This window comes from Apodemus sylvaticus, chromosome 2, assembly GCF_947179515.1.
Source record: "Apodemus sylvaticus chromosome 2, mApoSyl1.1, whole genome shotgun sequence".
NCBI classification, from domain to species: domain Eukaryota; kingdom Metazoa; phylum Chordata; class Mammalia; order Rodentia; family Muridae; genus Apodemus; species Apodemus sylvaticus.
The window spans coordinates 99,094,962-99,117,503 of NC_067473.1; the positions used below are offsets into that span (position 1 = coordinate 99,094,962).

Genomic DNA, 22,542 nt, shown 5'->3' on the forward strand with positions numbered 1-22,542 from the left:
CCATCCAAACTTCATATTCTCCCTATCCCTCTTCTCTCTCTCTCTCTCTCTCTCTCTCTCTCTCTCCCTCTGTCCTCCCTCCTTTTTCTCTTCTCTCTCTCAAAAAACAAAGCAAACATAAAATAACAATAAAATAAAAATATACTGTATGTATACTCAACTGCAAAGAATAGCAGAACATATGATACAATTTTAAATCTCAATAATATCACACTTTTCAAGCAACAATGTCACTTCACATCATGATGCTTAGTAAGAAGAAAAAGCAGTTGGATTTTATTCAGTAGACAAAGAATATGACTTCCTTTGGTTTCACAGGGAAATTGTACCACAAAGTGACCATAAGTCAAATCTGCAAATGTCATCAGGAGTTGCATGACATGAACAAGTAATGCAGATCATTGTGAATAAGTGGCGATGTCACCCCATATGACAGTCCAAAATCAAATGCCGAGCCAACAAGATAACCTAAAGTCAGAGATGTCCCACTGAGAAGTTGTCGGGGTGGGGAACACCTACTCACCCAACTGCCACTTTTTCTATTCTTGTCACTACACTTTAGAGCTGAAGAACCTTGTTTATCTTTTCACAAGATCATGAGTCTGAAAGATTGAGAACTAATGTTAGATTGGTTTTGCAAACATTAAATCTGAAACTATTAACTTAAACATATATCTAAGATAATAAGAAATTAGTAGAAATTTTATTCAGACATTCTACTATATACTCATGAACAAACACATCAGCCATCTAAAAAGTTTTAAAGCTATTATATTTTTTGTAAAAGATAAAATCCATAATAGAAAAATACAAGCAATCAAAATGCAGATTTGTCAAGCCCAGTCCCAATGGATATATCTACAATACAACTTCCTCACCTAAAGCAAAATATGGTCAGAAATAATTAAGAGACTGTGTCTTTCAGTGTAGTCAAAAGCGACATCTATAAAATCTCCCTACCATGATGGTCTAAACACAAAATGAACAAAGACAAAAACAATAGATACACTAAAGTAAATGGGGTAAGAACATAAAGGCCTCAAACCTTACAAAGAACTACAGTAAATGAAGGAATGCTTAGTTGGGAGAATCTTCTCCAGGATAAAGCACACCAATTGATTATTCAATACCAAATGGTCAGTGCTGAACGCATACAAACAAACAACAAAGTAAGCTGATTGAATTTGAGAATATGGGTAGATGATAGATGATAGATAGATAGATAGATAGATAGATAGATAGATAGATAGACAGCCAGTAGACAGAATAGATAAATAGATACATAGAGATGACAGATGATATAGATAGATAGATAGATAGATAGATAGATAGATAGATAGATAGATAGACAGTAGACAGAATAGATAAATAGATACATAGAGATGAAAGATGATAGATAGATAGATAGATAGATAGATAGATAGATAGATAGATAGATAGATAGATAGATAGATAGATAGTAGATAGAATAGATAAAGAGATACATAGATACATAGAAATGACAGGTAGAAGATAGATAGATAGATAGATAGATAGATAGATAGATAGATAGATAGATAGATAGATAGACAAGCAGATAGAAAGAGAACAAAAATTAATTTAAAAGAATGCTTTCATTTGAAAATAAGAAAGAATAGTGTATGACAGGGTTTAGAGGAAGTAGAAAGAGGAAAATGGTGCAATTATATTATAATCTCATAAAAGAAGTAATAAAAGGTTAAAAACATTGTAGACTACAATAATTGAACTATTGAGTGTGATTTTGTGAGTTGTAATCAGCTTATTTATATATTATCTTATTTTTACAAGATGTCATCTTTTTGAAGTAAACAAAATTTTACTCCAGATCTCCAAAGAAAAAAGTGAAAAACCTAAACTAATTTTCAGTCAACTGTACCCACAATTAAAGTTCTAGATTTTGCCATCTTGAGAGAGAGGGGAGACGGAGAGGGAGAAGGAGAGACAGAATATTTAGAATGAAATTAAGCCTATTTCTATCATCTTCCACAAAACTCACTTCAACTAGATCAAAGACTTAAAATTCAAAACTGAAACTCCAAAAAAAAAAAAAAAAAGCAAAGGCATCAAGTGAGGAAGGAGGTTGCAATTCCACTGTCAAAACTCTGATCCATAATTGTTCCTATCTGAAAGAACTGCAGGGATGGAAATGGAGAGGAACCTGAAGGATCCAGCTCAAGGGGAGGTCCCATGACTTGACACTATTACTGAGGCTATGGCGGACTCACAAAAAGGGACCTAGCATGACAGCACTCTGAAAGACCCAAAAAGAAGCTGAAAGTGTCAGATGAAGATATTTGCACCCAACCAATGGACAGAAGCTGCTGACATTGCGCTGAATGAGGGAAAGGCTGAAAGAAACTAAGTAGGAGGGCTACCATGTAGGGGGACCAGCAGTATCAGTTAACCTGAACCCCTGAGATCTCTCAAACACTGAATCACCAACAAGGCAACATATAACAACTGAAATGAGGCCCACAACACATATATAGCAGAGGTCTGCCAGGTCTGGGTTCAGAGAAGATACACCTAATTCTCAAGGGACTGGAGACACCAGGGAGTTTAGAGGTCCAATAGAGGTGGGCTGAGGGGGTGAGGGGGGACATCCTCATGGAAATGGGTGGGGAGAAAGTATGAGGGTATGTAATATGAAACAGTTGGAGGGTGGATGATGGGAGAGGTGAATAAAATCTGGAGTGTAAAAAAAATAAAAGTGATAATCAAAACAATTTAAAAAGCCAAGGCAGTACTCTACATGGTATAAGTGTAGAAAAGAGTTATGAATAGGAATTCAGTTGTCAAAAAATTAAAGTCAACTATTAACAAGTGAAACATCATGAAACTAACAAGGTCTGAGATTGCTAAAGATCACATTAATCAGGCTAAGAAGAGACCCACAGACAAGAAGAGCTGTTGCCACTTAAATGCCTAACAGAGGATTAATATCCAGAAGAAAAAGCTTTTTTTAAAAAAAAAGGGTAAAAATTACAACAAACAAAACCAAAAAGTTCATTCTAGAAATGTGGCTTGTTATCTGAACAGAGTTCTCAAAAGTAGAGATAAAAATGGGTAATAAATGTCGTTAAATTTTATACAAAGCACTTAGAGAAATGTAGATCAAAGCAACTTTGAGATTTTATCTTACCCCAGTCAGAGTGGCAAAAACTAACCTCAAATGCTGGAGAAGATATAGAAAAAGGGGGCATTCATCTACTGGTTGGAGGCTGCAAACTAGTCTGGTCACTCGGGAAATCAGTGTGGGAAAACAAATAAAAATATAAAATACATCTATATGACCCAACTATTGCATTCCTTCCATATGCCCATTGGATTCTATCAACCCCATGCTCTACAGGTACTTGCTCAGTCATGTTCATTGAAAACAACCTAAATGTGCTTTAACAGACAAACGGAAAATTAAAATGTAGCCATATACACTATAAAATATCATTAGGTTATAAAGAAAAATTGCATTTGAAGGTAATTGAAAGGACTAGTAAAGATGATATTGAGTGACGTAACCCATACCCAGAAAGACAAATGGCACAGTTCTCCATCATCAGAAACTCTTAGTTTCAAATCCACATCCACATTTATAACTCAGAGTAACTGAAGAAACTATGAAGGTAAAAGGAGGCTAAAGATATGGCTTAGTAGTTAAGAGCACTAAAAATACTATCTGCTCCCGCAGAGGTCCTAAGTTCATAGCAAACACATGCCAGCTCACAACCATCTATAATGAAATACTTTGCTCTCTTCTGACATGCATGCAGGCATACATACATGCATAGTACTTAAATACATAAATAATTAAATCTCTGGGGAAAAGAAACAATAGGCAGGAGAATATAAGTGATCCAAAGGGGAATATAGGTACTTTAACTAGGTGTAGAGTGAAAAATATAGAAGGAGATAACACTGTAAAAATAACAGAAAGGGTGTCTGGAAAAGTTATAAGAAAACATGATGAAGTATCTACCTATAAAACTTATACATATCTATATGTATAAACTATATATATGTATATAATATACTTATTATATACACATATTATATATGTGTGTATATATGTATACATATATATTATATATGAGTTTTTCCATTTAGGCTGATAATGGTCTCTTCAAGATTCATAGGCAATTTTCAAAAAAAAAAAAAAAAAAAAAAAAAAACAGGCATGAAATGTTCTCTTTATATTATAGGTATTGTTGCCCTTGGTTGTCACCCAGAGGTAGAAGAAGGAAAGGCCCTATTGCACTTTGAACATGGACCTAGAGAACTCAAGTTGGATATGACCTGAATATATATACTCTTTGAGAACTAGCTTTCATAATACCAGAAGGCACCATAAAATTTTCCAAATGAGGAATGTAATCAATTATAATTTCCAGTGTTGTCCTCTGACCTCCACAAACATGCCATATGCACCCACACAGAAACACACACACACACACATGCACATACACACATATATGCAAAGATAAGTAAGTAACTAAAATGTGATAAAAAAATACAAGAATTTATGGAAAAAAAAGAAAAGAGGGAAAACTGAGCCCTTGTCAGAAAGTGATAAAGGCAAGCCAGAAGACCAGGCAAGATGTCCATGAACATTTTCCACTCTATTCCCCCAGACCCAATTCTAAGCCTCACTGCCAACTCTGCAACAGGACACCAGGGGTATCCTACCCTCCCTACTGTCCACATTTCCTTTGGATCCCACAGATAACTCTCCGCCCTGACTCATCAATATGTCCCAGTCCCCAGCTCCAATAGACTCTCCCTGCTCAACCACAGCCATTTCTGCCAGAAGGCCAGATATGCAGCCTGCAGATCTTCTCCACTCTCTGTTCCCCCAGGCCCAATTCTCAGTCACTCCTAGCACTGCAACAGGACATGAGCTACAGCCCTCCCTCCCTACCTCCAGTCCAAGCCTCCTGTATATTCCACAAACCATCACCTTCTGCATCCCCTCACACTCTTATGGCTCTGTACCAGCCCCAAACTTGGGAAAAAACCTGCTCAACCACAGGTCATGCTAGCCAAATAAGCAGGTAGCCTGCCTGTGGACATACTCCACTCTCTCTGTTCCCTCAGACCCAATTCTCAGGGAGGCCCCTAGCACTACAATGGACCACATCTCCTCATGAACCTCATGGCCCCACCCTTGGCTCCAACATCAGCAAACATTCTCTTGAACACACCAGCAAAGCGTTCAGTGAAACATGCAACAAGCTCTCTGAAAATCCAGAGAGGAAATAGAAACCAAGAATCATTTAAAAAAAATACTGAACAAAGACAAACCCAAAAATCAGCAGCTAGATCTATAGTCCCCAAATCCCAGATGCCTAGAAACTAGCACAAAAACATAATTAATAACATCTAGGGCAATATGTCTCCATCAGAACCCAGATAACTGACCACAACAGGCCATGAATATGGATGGCCTAGAAGCTTGGAATACCCAAGACACAATTCACATATCAAATGATGACCAAAATGAAAGAAGAACAAAGTATGGATACTCAAGTACTTCTTAGAAGAAAGAACAAATACCCACAGAAGGAGATACAGAGACAAAATGTGGAGCAGAGTCTGAAGGAAAGACCATCCAGATACTACCTCACCTAGGAATCCTTCCCATATACAATTACAAAACTCAGACACTATTGTGGATACACACAAGTGCTTGCTGACAGGAGCCGGATAAAGCTATCACCTGGGAGTCTCTACTAGTACATGACAAATACAGAGGGGTAAACTCTCAGCCAGCCATTGAACTGAGCACAAGGTCCCCAATGGAGATAAAGGACCAAAGGATCTGAAGGGGTTTGCAGTGCCATAGGAGGAACAACAATATGAGTCACCAAGTACTCCCAGAGCTCTGGGGACAAAACCATCAACCAAAGAGTACACTTGGAGTTACCCATGGCCCCAGACACAACAGAAGCAGAGGATGATCTTGTTGGCCACCAAATGGGGGAGAGGCCCTAGGTCCTTAGTGTAGAGTAATACCAGGACAGGGAAGCAGGGGTGGGTTGATTGGGGAAGAGGAGATGGCTTATGGGATTTTCGAGGGATTGGGGAATCAGGAAAAGGGACATTTGAAGTGTAAATAAAGAATATACCTAATTTAAAAAATGAAAAAAAATTAAAAATTAAAAAAATTAAAAGCAACAATGTGAAGATGATAGAGGAAATTAATTAAGCAAGGGCCCTCCACAGGCCCCATGTCTTTTTTGGCTATCGGCCATGTAGAGTTCTTAAAAGACTTTTTTTGCCACTTCATTTTTTTATCCTCTTTTTATAACAGAGTTAGATAGAAGCCGTATTATTATGGAGGGAGGGTTAGTGCCTATACCCAGTAATTTCTCTCAGGTTAGTTTTGGTTCTATGCAAAGCATAAGATGCACCAAATGTAAATAGATTTTAATAATCTCTATAAGCTATTAACATGTCCTAGTCAGCCCTCCAATAAACCAGGGATTATTTAACCAGCTCTTGCACAATTACTAAGGATTACCCTTGTGGTGGTTTGAAAATGCTTGGCCCAGGGAGTGGGCCACTATTTGGAGATGTGACCTTGTTGGAGTAGGTGTAGCCTTGTTAGAGGAAGTGTGTCACTGTGGGCATGGGATTTAAGACTCTCAACATAGCTGCCTGAGGATGTTAATCTTCTCTTCTTTGCCTTCAGAACAAGATGTTGAAATCTCAACTGCTCCGACCTTATACCTGCCTGGGCACTGACATGTTCCCACCATGATGATATTGAACTGAACCTCTAAACTTGTAAGCCATCCCCAATTAAATGTTGCCCTTGTAAGAGTTGCTTTGGTTATAGTTTCTAGTCACAGCAGTAAACTCTAACTAAGTCAACTCCTAATCTATATTTTTTTAATCATTAGACTATTAATTCCCAGCTATGCTCCACAAACACTTGCTGTTTGAATCTCGCCCACATTGCCTTTGCTCCAGCAGTCTATCCTGGAGGGGCATTTCACTCAAGCACATGCTGCTGATCCATCACATCTAAGGGAGACCTCCTGTTCTCTCTGTCGTCTTCCTTCTTAACTCTCTTTCACTCTCCTTCCCTGTCCCTCCAAGTTGTAATACCTACCTGTGACCCCCCCCCCAGGTTGGCAACTGTATTCCCACCTCTTCTATTCTCCCCAGTAATTAGCTATAGCGATTTCATTTTAACCAATAGCTTTACATTGGGGAGCAAAGTTTTCATAGCATCATTTGCTATATATGAAGATCTGGTTGTTCTGAGCAACCAGATCTTGGGGAGGCAGTATTGAGCATTTGGATATCACATGAATACATAGCAGCACCAGACTGACCCCCAACAGTTATTTCCACAGGCCTAACTTATGGTTTGCTTGTTTGTTCTTATTGACTGTTGTATGTTTGTCTGCAAATATATTTAATAAAATATTTTCTGTAATAGTTACTTTACAGGTGCTATGATAAAATACCATAATCAAAAGGAACTCATTTTAACTTACAGCTCCAGGGAGCTAGATGTTCCCAATGGCAGGGAAGGCATAAAAGAAGGAGACCTGAACAGGAAGCTGAAAGATAGCATCTCACTATCTAAACACAGGAAGCAAAGCATGATCTGGAGGTGAGGTGAGGCTATAAACACTCAAAAACCAGCAACAGTGAGTTACTTCCTCCAACAAGGCTCTACATTTTAAAAGTTTCATAAAACTTCCCCAAATTAACTTGAGAACCAAGTGTTCAAACCCATGAGTCTATGGGGGAAATTTCCCATTCATTCAAAGCACCACATCTCTGTTACATTTTCAATTGATTCTCCATACTGTTAACTTTTAAGATCTGTTGGTTTTAAACGTTCCGCATGTGATGTTTTAAAAATCAAACTAAGTATATAACTACTTCAAGTACTGTTACGTGGGAGACAGCAAGTTCCTAAGTTCTAGATTCCAGGGACAATATGCTGAAGAGGACTGGATGTTCACCACTCTCAATAGTACCCTTTGAATGACTCCTTAATGTGAGGGTATCAGGTTGGCACAGCATTAGCTTTAGGACTAGCATACAGGAAGAACCTGCTTTAATCACAGTAGAGTAACTTCATCCATTTGATTACATTCCCAGAAATCATCTGCAGTTCATGCTCAAACATTTCATTTTCAATTCAATATATAGATATGGCCCATTATTCAATATATAGATATGGCTTAAAGACCATCTCCTGGGTATAACTTCCCCCTAAAGTCTGTTTCAGGACACCTCCTTTTATTTTATAAAAACAAGGTGGTTTTTGTAACAGAATCACAGTGTAAAATGTTTTATTGTTGCTTAATTTTGAGTGACTAAAGTGTTCCAGAAGCAATGTCGCATAGAGCATTCACAGAGCAAATTCCTATATGCCTCTTCAGAAAGACTAAGAGGTAATGATTCAATCAGTGGGACATAAAATCCCTTTAGATGTGCTTGAGTTGTTCTAGCAAACTTTCTGCTGATCTTAACTCTCAGAGATTCCGCTCCTTTTCAGGATCCTGACTAACTGATGTTTTTAACAATTTATTTGAAAAGGGTGTTGATTTATGACTTTTGTTGTTCAATTACTAGTAGAAATGCTGCCAGGTTGGAATATGATGTTTAGGGAAACTTGAATCTCATTCCCAGGGATTGAGCATCACTCATACTTGACTCCAGAATAAACTATCTCTTAGATCCCCTTTGAGATGAGAGTTGTAGTTTTGCATCAATAAGGATTCTGATTTGTAAAACTAAAGTTGATGCTTGGCTGGGTAGTGCTCTGCCAGGTGGGAGTTGAGTGCCAAGAAACAATGACCTTGAAAGAGGCAGCAACTCCTAGGACAGACACAAAGGAACGTTTTTCACTCTTGGAGTAGCCTTGTCTCTCAAATCCTCCTCCTCAGACAACCCATGGTACCCACAGATGCAGAAAGACAGAGTAAAGAGTAAACACCACTCAGCAATTTAATAATACCACCTGGGGGGCTACTGTGACAGGAAACATCTAAGTAACATTATTTGATAGTTCATTGAAAACCCGTGGGAGTGGCTGGTCCAGCTGAAAGGCCATCAACAGTGGAACCAAGGCGACACAGGGTCCAGTTAGGCCCTGCGCCCACGACCACTGACCTTCGCTGACCTGCTGGGCTGCAAACAGCCACGGTTTTGCAGCACCTTTCGCTGCACGGAAGCCACTTCAGAACTCGGCCTCCCACCAGTCAGGAGAGGCTCACCTCCATATTGGTTTCGGGCTCCAGAGCATCAGACATACTGAGGTACACAAACATAATCTGAGGCCAATGCCTCGGGGGTCTGAGCCCGACAGGCATTGGCCTGCACCCAGGCCCTGGGCTGTTCGGGGGGGCCATCGGGGCGCCAACCCAGCCAGGAGGTTTTTTGCCCAGGCCTGCACGCGCGCCGCCATTTTGCCTGCAGATCGACAAAGAGCTCTGGCGGGCAGAGCCATCACGGGCATAGCCTGAGGCTAACAAAGCGGGGATCTAGGCCCCAAAAGGCACAGGACTGACCCCAAGAACAGGGCGGCTTGGTGGACCATCTGTGAGTCAACCCGCCCAGGAGTTTGTTAGCACAGCAGACTCTCCCAGCGCTTTCGGGGAGCGCAAGCGCGCACACCCGCCATCCTGGTCACCTGTCGGACCCAATTAACAGTCATAGCCCCAGGGGAACTTTGCTCGGACCTTGTCCTCCCAGGCTTTTGCCTGGACTCAGGGCCTGGGTGGCCTGGCTAACCTTGTGTGCACCAGACCGGTTGGGCTGCCCAGCAGAGTGATCAGAAAACAGGGGAGGTCTCGGCAGCATACACCTTCGGTGCTCCCTGGGGGTGCACACGGGCTCCATCTGGTCCACAGACACAATCTGGGGCAAGGTCTCAGGCGGGAGCCCTCAGCTCAACTCTCTCCACTTCCGGATCCAGATCAGCCTGGGCACCAGCGCCACATCTCCAGGTCCTGCTAGAGGCTAGAGGGGCTTCTGGGCGTCCAGCTGGGAGAAGTCGGTGTGCTCCAGTGAATCCAGCGGGCCCGAGCGGGAGCCTTCGGGTGCCTGCTTCAGGATCTGAACAGCCTGGGCAGCAGCACCCTGTCTACAGACAGTGCAGGGGGTAAGCTGTGCACCAGAGGCCAACTGGGAAGGGGCAGCTTACACTGGTGAGTCCAGCACTGACAACACCAAATAACACCAGTGAAATCTAGATGGCAAAAGGCAAACGCAGGAATGTCACTAACAGAAATCAAGGCAATATGGAAACATCTGAACCCAATTTTCCTCTACCAACATGTCCTGAATACCCCATCACACCAGTAAAACAAGATTTGGATTTAAAATCACTGGTCATGATGCTGGTAGAGGAACACATGAAGGACATACTTAAAGAAATTCAGGAGAAAATGGATCAAAAGTTAGAAGCCCTTGCAAGGGAAACACAAAAATCATTGAAAGAAATCCAGGAGAATACAAAAGCCAACAATGAGGAAACGCAAAAAACACTTAAAGAAATACAGGAGAACTATGGTCAACAGACTGAGGCCATGAAAGAGGAAACACAAAAATCTCTTAAAGAATTACAGGAAAGCACAAACAAGGAAGTGAAGGAGCTAAGCAAAACCATCCAGGATCTAAAATCAGAAGTAGAAACAACTAAGAAAACTCAAAGTGAGACAACTTTGGAGATAGAAAGCCTTGGGAAGAAATCAGGGGACAGAGATGCAAATATCAACAACAGAATACAAGAGATAGAAGAAAGAATCTCAGATGCTGAAGATTCCATAGAAACCATGGACTCAACAGTTAAAGAAAATGCAAAATGCAAAAAGCTTGTAACCCAAAATATCCAGGAAATCCAGGACACAATGAGAAGACCAAACCTAAGGATTATAGGCATAGATGAGAGTGAAGATTTACAACTTAAAGGGCCAGCAAATATCTTCAATAAAATTATGGAAGAAAACTTCCCTAACCTAAAGAGAGAGATGCCCATGAATATACAAGAAGCCTACAGAACTCCAAACAGACTGGACCAGAACAGAAATACTTCTTGTCACATAATAATCAAAACACCAAATGTTCTAAACAATGAAAGAATATAAAAGGCAGTAAGAGAAAAAGGCCAAGTAACATATAAAGGAAGACCTATCAGAATCACAGCAGACTTTTCACCTGAGACTATGAAGGGTAGAAGGTCCTGGGCAGATCTCATGCAGACTCTAAGAGAACACGAATGCCAACCAAAACTACTATATCCAGCAAAACTCTTAATCACCGTAGATGGAGAAACTAAGATATTTCATGACAAAACCAAGTTTACCCAATATCTATCCACAAACCCAGCCCTACAAAGGATAATAGGAGGAAAACACCAATACAAGGAGGGAAATTTCACCCTGGAAAAAGCAAGATAGTAACCTTTCATCAAACCCCAAAGAAGTTAAGCAATCAAACTTAAAAAATAACGTCAAAAATGATAGGAAGTAACAATGACTATTCCTTAATATCTCTTAACATCAATGGACTTAATGCCCCAATAAAAAGACACAGACTAACTGACTGGATACGTAAACAGGACCCTACATTTTGCTGCTTACAGGAAACACACGTCAGGGTCAAAGACAAACACTACCTTAGAGTAAAAGGCTGGAAGACAATTTTACAAGCAAATGGTCTCAGGAAACAAGCTGGAGTAGACATTTTAATATCAGATAAAATTGACTTTCAACCCAAAGTCATCAAAAGAGACTCTGAGGGACACTTCTTGCTGGTCAAAGGAAAAATACAACAAGAAGAACTCTCAATCCTGAACATCTATGCTCCAAATGCAAGGGCACCCTCTTTCGTAAAAGAAACTTTATTAAAACTCAAAGCACACATTGCACCTAACACAATAATTGTGGGTGACTTCAACACTGTACTTTCCTCAATGGACCAATCAGGAAAACAGAAACTAAAAACAGGGACACAATGAAACTAATTGAAACTTTGGACCAATTAGATTTAACAGATATATATAGAACATTCTATCCTAAAACAAAAGAATATACCCTTTTCTCAGCACCTCATGGTACCTTCTCCAAAATAGACCATATAATTGGTCACAACACAGACCTCAACAAATATAAGATGATCGAACTAATCCCATGCCTCCTATCAGATCACTATGGAGTAAAGTGGTCTTCAATAGCAACAAAAACAATAGAAAACCTACATACACGTGGAAATTGAACAATATTCTATTCAATGATACCTTGGTCAAGGAAGAAATAAAGAAAGAAATTAAAGACTTTTTAGAACACAATGAAAATGAAGACACAACATACCCAAATCTATTGGACACAATGAAAGCAGTGCTAAGAGGAAAACACATAGGCCTGAGTGCCTCCAAATAGAAAATGGAGAGAGCATACATTACCAGCTTAATGACACACCTGAAAGCCCTGGAACAAAAAGAAGCTATTTCACCCAGGAGGAGTAGAAGGCAGGAAATCATCAAACTCAGGGCTGAAATCAATCAAGTAGAAACAAAGAGAACCATACAAAGAATCAACAAAACTAGGAGCTGGTTCTTTGAGAAAATCAACAAGATAGATAAACCCTTAGCCAGACTGACCAAAGGGCACAGAGAAAGTATCCAAATTAACAAACTTAGAAACGAAAAGGGAGATATAACAACGGAAACTGAGGAAATCCAAAAAAATCATCAGATCCTACTACAAGAGCCTGTACTCAACACAACTGGAGAATCTGGAGGAAACGGACAATTTCCTTGACAGATACCAAATACCAAAATTAAATCAGGACCAACTAGACCATCTAAACAGTCCCATAATGCCTAAAGAAATTGAAGGAGTCATAGAAAGTCTTCCAACCAAAAAAAGCACAGGACCAGATGGTTTCAGTGCAGAATTCTATCAGACCTTCAAAGAAGAGTTAACACCAATACTCTTCAAACTATTCCACAAAATAGAAACAGAAGGAACACTACCCAATTCCTTCTATGAAGCCACAATTACGCTGATACCAAAGCCACACAAAGATCCAACAAAGAAAGAGAACTTCAGACCAATTTCCCTAATGAACATCGATGCAAAAATACTCAATAAAATTCTTGGCAACCGAATCCAAGAACACATCAAAACGATCATCCACCATGATCAAGTAGGCTTTATCCCGGGAATGCAGGGTTGGTTCAATATACGGAAATCCATTAATGCAATCCACTACATAAACAAACTCAAAGAACAAGACCACATGGTCATTTCATTGGATGCTGAAAAAGCATTTGACAAAATTCAGCACCCTTTCATGCTTAAAGTCTTGGAGACAACAGGAATTCAAGGCCCATACCTAAACATAGTAAAAGCAATATACAGCAAACCGGTAGCCAGCATCAAACTAAATGGAGAGAAACTTGAAGCAATCCCACTGAAATCAGGGACCAGACAAGGCTGCCCCCTTTCTCCTTATCTTTTCAATATTGTACTTGAGGTACTAGCTCGGGCAATTCGACAACATAAGGAGGTCAAAGGGATACAAATTGGAAAGGAAGAAGTCAAACTATCATTATTTGCAGACGACATGATAGTCTACCTAAGTGACCCAAAAAACTCCACTAGAGAGCTCCTACAGCTGATAAACAACTTCAGCAAAGTGGCAGGTTATAAAATCAACTCAAGCAAATCAGTGGCCTTCCTATACTCAAAGGATAAGCAGGCTGAGAAAGAAATTAGGGAAATGGCCGCCTTCACAATAGCCACAAACAGTATAAAGTATCTTGGGGTGACTCTTACCAAACATGTGAAAGATCTGTATGACAAGAACTTCAAGACTCTGAAGAAGGAAATGGAAAAAGACCTCAAAAAATGGGAAAACCTCCCATGCTCATGGATCGGTAGAATCAATATATTTAAAATGGCCATTTTGCCAAAAGCAATATACAGATTCAATGCAATACCCATCAAAATCCCAACTCAATTCTTCACAGAGTTAGAAAGAGCAATTATCAAATTCATCTGGAACAACAAAAAACCCAGGATAGCTAAAACTATTCTCAGCAACAAAAGAAAGTCTGGGGGAATCAGTATCCCTGACCTCAAGCAATACTACAGAGCAATAGTGTTAAAAACTGCATGGTATTGGTACAGTGACAGGCAGGAGGATCAATGGAACAGGATTGAAGATCAAGAAATGAACCCACACACCTATGGCCACTTGATCCTCGACAAAGAGGCTGAAAACATCCAATGGAAAAAAGATAGCCTTTTCAACAAATGGTGCTGGTTCAACTGGAGGTCAGCATGCAGAAGAATGTGTATTGATCCATCCTTATCTCCTTGTACTAAGCTCAAATCCAAATGGATCAAGCACCTCCACATAAAGTCAGACACTCTGAGGCTACTAGAAAAGAAACTAGGGAATACCCTTGAGGACATTGGTACAGGGAGAAAGTTTCTGAACAGAACACCAATAGCGTATGCTCTAAGAGCAAGAATTGACAAATGGGACCTCATAAAATTACAAAGTTTCTGTAAGGCAAAGGACACCATCAAGAGGACAAATCGGCACCCAACAAATTGGGAAAAGATCTTCACCAATCCTACATCAGATAGAGGGCTAATATCCAATATATATAAAGAACTCAAGAAGTTAGACTCCAGAAAACCGAACAACCCTATTAAAAAATAGGGTACAGAGTTAAACAAAGAATTCTCACCTGAAGAACTTCGGATGGCAGAGAAGCATCTTAAAAAATGCTCTACTTCATTAGTCATTAGGGAATTGCAAATCAAAACAACCCTGAGATTTCATCTTACACCAGTCAGAATGGCTAAGATTAAAAATTCAGGAGACAGCAGGTGTTGGAGAGGATGTGGAGAAAAAGGAACACTCCTCCACTGCTGGTGAGGTTGCAAATTAGTACAACCACTGTGGAAATCAGTCTGGCGGTTCCCCCGAAAACTGGGCACCTCACTTCCAGAAGATCCTGCTATACCACTCCTGGGCATATACCCAGAGGATTTCCCACCATGTAATAAGGATACATGCTCTACTATGTTCATAGCAGCCCTTTTTATAATTGCCAGATGCTGGAAAGAACCCAGGTATCCCTCAACAGAAGAGTGGATGCAAAAAATGTGGTATATCTACACAATGGAGTACTATTCAGCCATTAGAAACAATGAATTCATGAAATTCTTAGGCAAATGGATGGAGCTAGAGAACATCATACTAAGTGAGGTAACCCAGACTCAAAAGGTGAATCATGGTATGAACTCACTAATAAGTGGATATTAACCTAGAAAACTGGAATACCCAAAACATAATCCACACATCAAATGAGGTACAAGAAGAAAGGAGGCGTGGCCCCTGGTTCTGTAAAGACTCAGTGAAGCAGTATTTGGCAAAACCAGAACGGGGAAGTGGGAAGGGGTGGGTGGGAGGACAGGGGAAGAGAAGGGGGCTTTCGGGACTTTCGGGAAATGGGGGCTTAGAAAAGGGGAAATCATTTGAAATGTAAATAAATTATATCAAATAAAAAAGATTTAAAAAAAAGAAATCAAAAATTAAAAAAAATAAAAAAAATAAAAGAAAACCCGTGGGATTTGCTAAATCCACCGAATAAAAAAGAAAACACTTTTCAAGTGGAAATGAGTCCCACAGGGGAAAATCATGACAACTTTGTCTGATTCCATTTCATTATTTCTTCTTAAAGAAAAACCTTTACTGATCAAGGCCTAAACTCATCCCATTCCAAGGATAAACTGAGAAAGATTAGGCAGCTTCCTGGGTTGTTAGTTTAATGGGTCCTGGGTCCCAGCTTAGCAACATCCACAGATGATGGATGTTCATAGCATCTCAGAAGATCAGGATCAGTGCTCCACATTCATCAGAGAAGCTGAACCTTGTCTGAGACCTCACACAAGACAGTCTTGGACCCTACACTCCAGTCACTGTCACAGTTTAGGGGCAACTGAGGGCCACACTCTACAGAAGGTTTAATTCATGAGAACAATATCCCTCAGAAACAGACTGCTGTTTACCCTGGATATGGTCATGGTGCTCATACAATTAAGCAGAGCATCTGTGACACTACCAGAGGAAATTCTCAAGGGTAAGGCGGGAAGCAGATGAGAGACTGTGGTAGTGTCAGCAGTAGGTGTTACCACAGCCTTCCTTACCACATACTTAGCCTTCATTCTCATCCGGGTTTGTTTAATATCTCTCTCTGTGTCTGCCCACTTCCTGTGATCACAGATTATAAATAAGGCTTTTCCTTGAGTCAGAGCATCCTCAGAAGCTTGAAAGGTGGCAAGAGGGCAGCAGCCCCACTCCACCTCTTCCTTCTCCTCCTATTTTTCACAGGTAAGATAGTATACCAAGAGGACATTTCTTTTTCCCTTGAAGATGCTTTGGAGAGTGGTAAGGACTAAAAGACACCTGCACCACAGATATGCCAGGTCCTGGCCTCCTGATAGTGACATTTCAAATGATTTCCACTTTTCTGGCCCCCTACTCCCCTAAAGTCCCATAAGCCCCCTTCCCTCTCTCTGTTCTCCCATCCACCCCTTCCCACTTCCCTGTTCTGGTTTTGCGCTATACTGCTACACTGAGTCTTTCCAGAACCAGGCCACTCCTCCGTTCTTTTTGTACATCATTTGATGTATGGTTTATGTTTTGGGTATTCCAATTTTCTAGGCTAATATCCACTTATTAGTGAGTGCATACCATGATTGATCTTTTGAGACTGGGTTACCTCACTTAGTATGATGTTCTCCATCTCCATCCATTTGTCTAAGAATTTCCTGAATTCATTGTTTCTAATGGCTGAATAGTACTCCATTGTGTATATATACCACATTATTTGCATCCATTCTTCCATTGAGGATACCTGGGTTCTTTCCGGCTTCTGGCTATAATAAATATGGCTGCTATGAACATAGTGGAGTATGTATCCTTATTACATGCTGGGGAATCCTCTGGGTATATGCCCAGGTGTGGTAGCAGGATCCTCTGGAAGTGACGTGCCCCGTTTTCTGAGGAACCGCCAAACTGATTTCCAGAGTGGTTGTACCAATTTGCAACCTGTGGGGGCATTTTTTAAATAATAAAATCGTTTTTATTTTCCTTTTTTGATTGGATGTTTTCTTTATTTACATTTAAAATGTTGTCCCTTTTCCAGGTTCCCCCTTTTGTAATTCCCTATCTTATCCCCCTCCCCCTACCTCTATGAGGATGCTCCCAACCCTACCACTCCCATCCTTCTGACCTGGCATTCCCCTACACTGGGAAATCAAATACTGTCAGGTCCAAGGGCCTCTCCTCATACTAATGTCCAACAAGATGATCTTCTACCACATATGTGGCCAGCGTCATGGGTCCCTCCATGTGTATTCTTGAGTTGGTAATTCAGACCCCAAGAGCCGCATGGGGTCTGGCCTCTTGACACTGTTGCTCCCTCCATAGGCTGCAAACCTCTTGAGCTCCTTCATTCCCTTCTCCAACTCCTCCATCTGGGACTCCCAAACTTAGTCCAATGGTTGGCTATGAGCTTCTGTCTCTGTATTTGTCAGGCTCTGTCAGAGCCTCTCAGGAGACAGCCATATCAAGGTTTGTGGGGGCATTTTTAATTAATAATTATTGTGGAATTATCTAGAACATCAAGGGTGGGGTCGTTACTGCATGGTAGTCCTGAGGGGTAGAAGAAAGCATGCTTAGCAAGTAATGGAGAGCAAGTCAGAATCTTTTCTTCACAGCTCCTGCCCCTGATTTTGCTGGAGCTCCTGCACTGACTTCCCTAATCATCTGTAATCAGGACTTGTAAGCCAAATAAACCTTTTGCTCCCTATCTTGCTTTTGGTCATGACATTTATCACAATGATGGGAAGCAAACTACAACACTATCCAACCTAGAAAACTAGAAGTTTCCCTCCTTGTCTATCTTACTCCTTGTTATCCTTGTTATAAAGGATAAATTTACTTTTTAATAATTCTTCTGAATTGTATAAGCCAATACTCTCTTCAAACTCTTCATCCTTGACCTACATCAACCCCTTATCATCTCTCACATAAAACATTAAATTGTTATAAACATTTCCAAGATCCATCTGTCTTGTGCAGGTCAAGTCACAACCTCATGCATAGGGATGGAAACACCAGACGAAGAAATACTACACATATCATGTATGAACTCAAATACTGCTTCATCTCAGGGGTCACCTACTAACCCGTTTTCCTTCCTCACACCTTTTACCTCCCACACTTTCCTTTCCTTCCTCTCTTTGTATTTACCAGGGATCTAGAGAATTAACAGTCCTGAGATATTAAGAGAGGACCAACTCATTTTGAGAACTTAAATTCCAAAACAATTGAGATGAGATTAGAACTGAATTTTTATCTGATATCTTACAAAGGGGAGGAGGTACCCTATTAAATGAGCAAGTGGTACAACTACTCTGGAAAGCAGTCTGGCGGTTCCTCCCAAAACTGGGCACCTCACTTCCAGAAGATCCTGCAATACCACTTCTAGGCATATACCCAGAGGATTCCCCACCATGTAATAAGGATACATGCTCTACTATGTTCATAGCAACCCTATTTATAATTGCCAGATTCTGGAAAGAACCCAGGTATCCCTCAACAGAAGAGTGGATGCAAAAAATGTGGTATATCTACACAATGGAGTACTATTCAGCCATTAGAAACAATGAATTCATGAAATTCTTAGGCAAATGGATGGAGCTAGAGAACATCATACTAAGTGAGGTAACCCAGACTCAAAAGGTGAATCATGGTATGCACTCACTAATAAGTGGATATTAACCTAGAAACCTGGAATACCCAAAACATAATCCACACATCAAATGAGGTACAAGAAGAAAGGAGGAGTGGTCCCTTGTTCTGGAAAGACTCAGTGAAGCAGTATTTGGCAAAACCTAAACGGGGAAGTGGGAAGGGTTGGGTGGGAGAACAGGGGGAGAGAAGGGGACTTATGGGACTTTCGGGGAGTGGGGGGCTAGAAAAGGGGAAATCATTTGAAATTAAATAAAAAAGTATATCCAATAAAAAAAACCTACAAAAAAAAGAAAGAAAGAAAGCTTTGGAAACATTTCAGGAGTCATAGATGCAAGCATCAACAACAGAATCCAATAGATAGAAAGAATCTCAGGTGCTGAAGATACCATAGAAAACATTGGCTCAATAGTGAAAGAAAATGCAAAATGCAAAAAACTTGTAACCCAAAATATCCAAGAAATTCAGGACACAATGAGAAGACCAAAACTAAGGATTATAGGTATAGAAGACAGCAAAGATTTACAACTTAAAAGTAAAGTAAATATCTTCAACAAAATTATAGAAGAAAACTTCCCTAACCTAAAGAAAGAGATGCCCATGAACATTCAAGAAGCCTACAGAACTCCAAACAAACTGGACCAGAACAGAAATTCCTCCCATCACATAATAATCAAAACTGAGAAAGAATATTAAAAGCAGTAAGGGGAAAATATCAGGTAACATATAAAGGGAGACCTATCAGAATTACACCAAACTTCTCACCAGAAATTATGAAAGCTAGAAGATCCTGTGTAGATGTCATACAGACCCTAAGAGAATATAAATGCCATCCCAGGCTACTATACCCAGCAAAACTCTCAATTACCATAGACAGAGAAAGCAAGATATTCCATGATAAAAACAAATGTATACAATATCTTTCCACAAACCCAGCTATACAAAGGATAATGGGTGGAAAATACCAACACAAGGAGGTAAACTACACCCTAGAAAAAGCAATAATCTTTTTTCAACAAACCCAAAAGAAGATAGCCACAAAGAATTCCACCTTTAACAATAAAAATAACAGTATTTAATAATATTTCCTTAATATCTGTTAACATCAGTTCCCCAATAAAAAGACATAGACTAACAGACCGGATACATAAACAGGACCCAACATTTTGCTGAATACAAGAAAACCCACCTCAGTCACAATGGCAGTCACTACCTCAGATTCTAAGGTTGGAAAACAGTTTTCCAAGCAAATGGTCCCAAGAAAAAAGCTGGAGTGGCCATTCTTATATTGGATAAAATGGACATTCAACCAAAAGTTGTCAAAAAGAAAGATAAAGAGAGACACTTTATTCTAGTCAAAGGAAAAATCTTCCAAGATGAACTCTCAATTCTGAACATCTATGCTCCAAAAGCAAGAGTACATTCATAAAAGAAACTTTACTAAAGCTCAAAGCACATATAGCACCCCACAAAATAATAGTGGGAAACTTCAACACCCTGTTCTCAGCAATGGACAAATCATAGAAACAGAAACTAAACAGAAACACAGTGAAACTAACAGAAGTTATGGACCAAATGGATCTAACAGATATTTATAGAACATTCCACCTTAAAGCAAAAGAATATACCTTCTTCTCACACCTCATGGTACCTTCTCTAAAACTGAGAAATTAATTGTTCACAAAACAGACCTCAACAGATACAGAAATATTGAAATAATTCCATGTACTTTATCAGATCACCACCGTCTAAGGCTTGTCTGAAGTTCAAACAAAAACAATGGAAAATACACATACACATGTACTTTGAACTATCCTCTACTCAATAATAGCTTGGTCAAGGAAAAAAAATGAAGAAAGAAATTATAAACTTTTTAGAATTTAATGAAAATGAGAACACATCATACCAAAATGTAAGAGACACAATGAAAGCAGTGCTAAAAGGAAAACTCATACCTCTTAGTGCTTCCAAAAAGAAAATGGAGAGAGCTTACACTAGCAGCTTGACAACACATGTGAAAGCTCTTGAAGAAAAAGAAGCAAATGCACCCAAGAGGAGTAGACAGCAAGAAATAATCAAACTCAGGGCTAAAATCAACCAAATAGAAACAAAAAGAACTATACAAAGAATCAACAATACCAGGAGCTGGTTATTTGAAAAAAAAAAAAAAAAAAAAAAAAAAAACCAAGATAGACAAACCCTTACCCAAACTAAGCAGAGAGCACAGAGACAGTACCTAAGTCAGCAAAATCAGAAATAAAAAGGGAAGCATAACAACAGATACTGAGAAAATCCAAAAATTAATCAGATCCTACACAAGAGCTTATACTCAACAAAATTGGAAAATCTGGAAGAAATGGACAATTTTCTAGACATATACTTGGTACTAATGTTAAAACAGGATCAGATGAAACATCTAAATAGTCCATAAGTCCTGAGGAAATAGAAACAATTTTTAATAGTCTCCCAACAAAAACAACAACCAAAGTTCAGGACTAGACAGGTTTAGTGGGGAACTCTGTCAAATCTTCAAAGAAGAGCTAATACTGATATTCTTCAAACTACTCCACAAAATGTAAACTGAAACACTACCCAATTCACTCTATGAAGCCACAATAATGCTTAAACCTAAACCCAACAAAGACCAAACATGGAAAGAGAACTTCAAACCAATTGCCCTTATGAACATTGATGTAAAAATACTCAAAAAAAATTGTGGCCAGCAGAATCCAAGAATGCAACAAAATGATAATTCACCACGATCATGTAGGCTTCATCTCAGGGATACAGGGATGGTTCAATATATTGAAATGCATTAATGTAATCCACTACATAAACAAACTCAAAGAAAAAACACATGCTCATTTTATTAGATGCTGAAAAAGCTTTTGACAAAATTCAGCATCTCTTCATTATAAAAACCTTGGAGATATCAGAAATTCAAGGCCCATATCTAAACATAGTGAAAGCAGTATAAAGCAAACGGTAGCCAACATCAAACTAAATGGAAAGAAACTTGAAGCAATCCCATTAAAATCAGGAAAAAGACAAGGCTGCCCACTCTCTTCCTATCTATTCAATATAGCACTTAAAGTTCTAGCCAGAGCAATCAGACGACAAAAGAGGTCAAAGGATTCAAATTGGAAAGGAAGAAATCAAAATATCACTGTTTTCGGGTCATATAGTATACTTAAGCAACCCAAAAACCTCCACCAGAGAACTCCTAAAGCAGATAAACAATTTCAGCAAAGTGGCTGTATATAAAATTAACTCAAATAAATCAGTAGCCTTCCTATACTCAAAGGATAAACAAGCTGGGAAAGAATTTAGGGAAAGACACCCTTCACAATACTCACAAATAATATAGACTACCTCGGTGTGACTCTAACCCAGCAAGTAAAAGATTTGTATGACAAGAACTTCAAGCCTCTGAAGAAAGAAATGGAAGATCGCAGAAGATGAAAAGATCTCCCGTGCTCATGGATTAGCAGGATTAATATAGTAAAAATGGTCATCTTGCCTAAAGCAATCTACAGATGCAAAGCAATCCCCATCAAAATCCCAAATTTCATAGAGTAGAAAGAGCAATCTTCAAATTCATTTGGAATAACAAAAAAAAAAAAAAAAACAGGATAGAGAAAACTATTCTCCACAACAAAAGATCTCCTGGAGGAATCACTATCCCTGACCTCAAGCTTTATTGCAGAGCAATAGTGA

General features: G+C 39.5%; 1 gene segment (V, D, J or C); it reads right to left on the reverse strand.

Moving 5' to 3' along the window:
• LOC127678018 (immunoglobulin kappa variable 4-1-like) overlaps positions 1–22,542 on the reverse strand; it is a 479,901-nt gene that overhangs the window by 47,744 nt on the left and 409,615 nt on the right.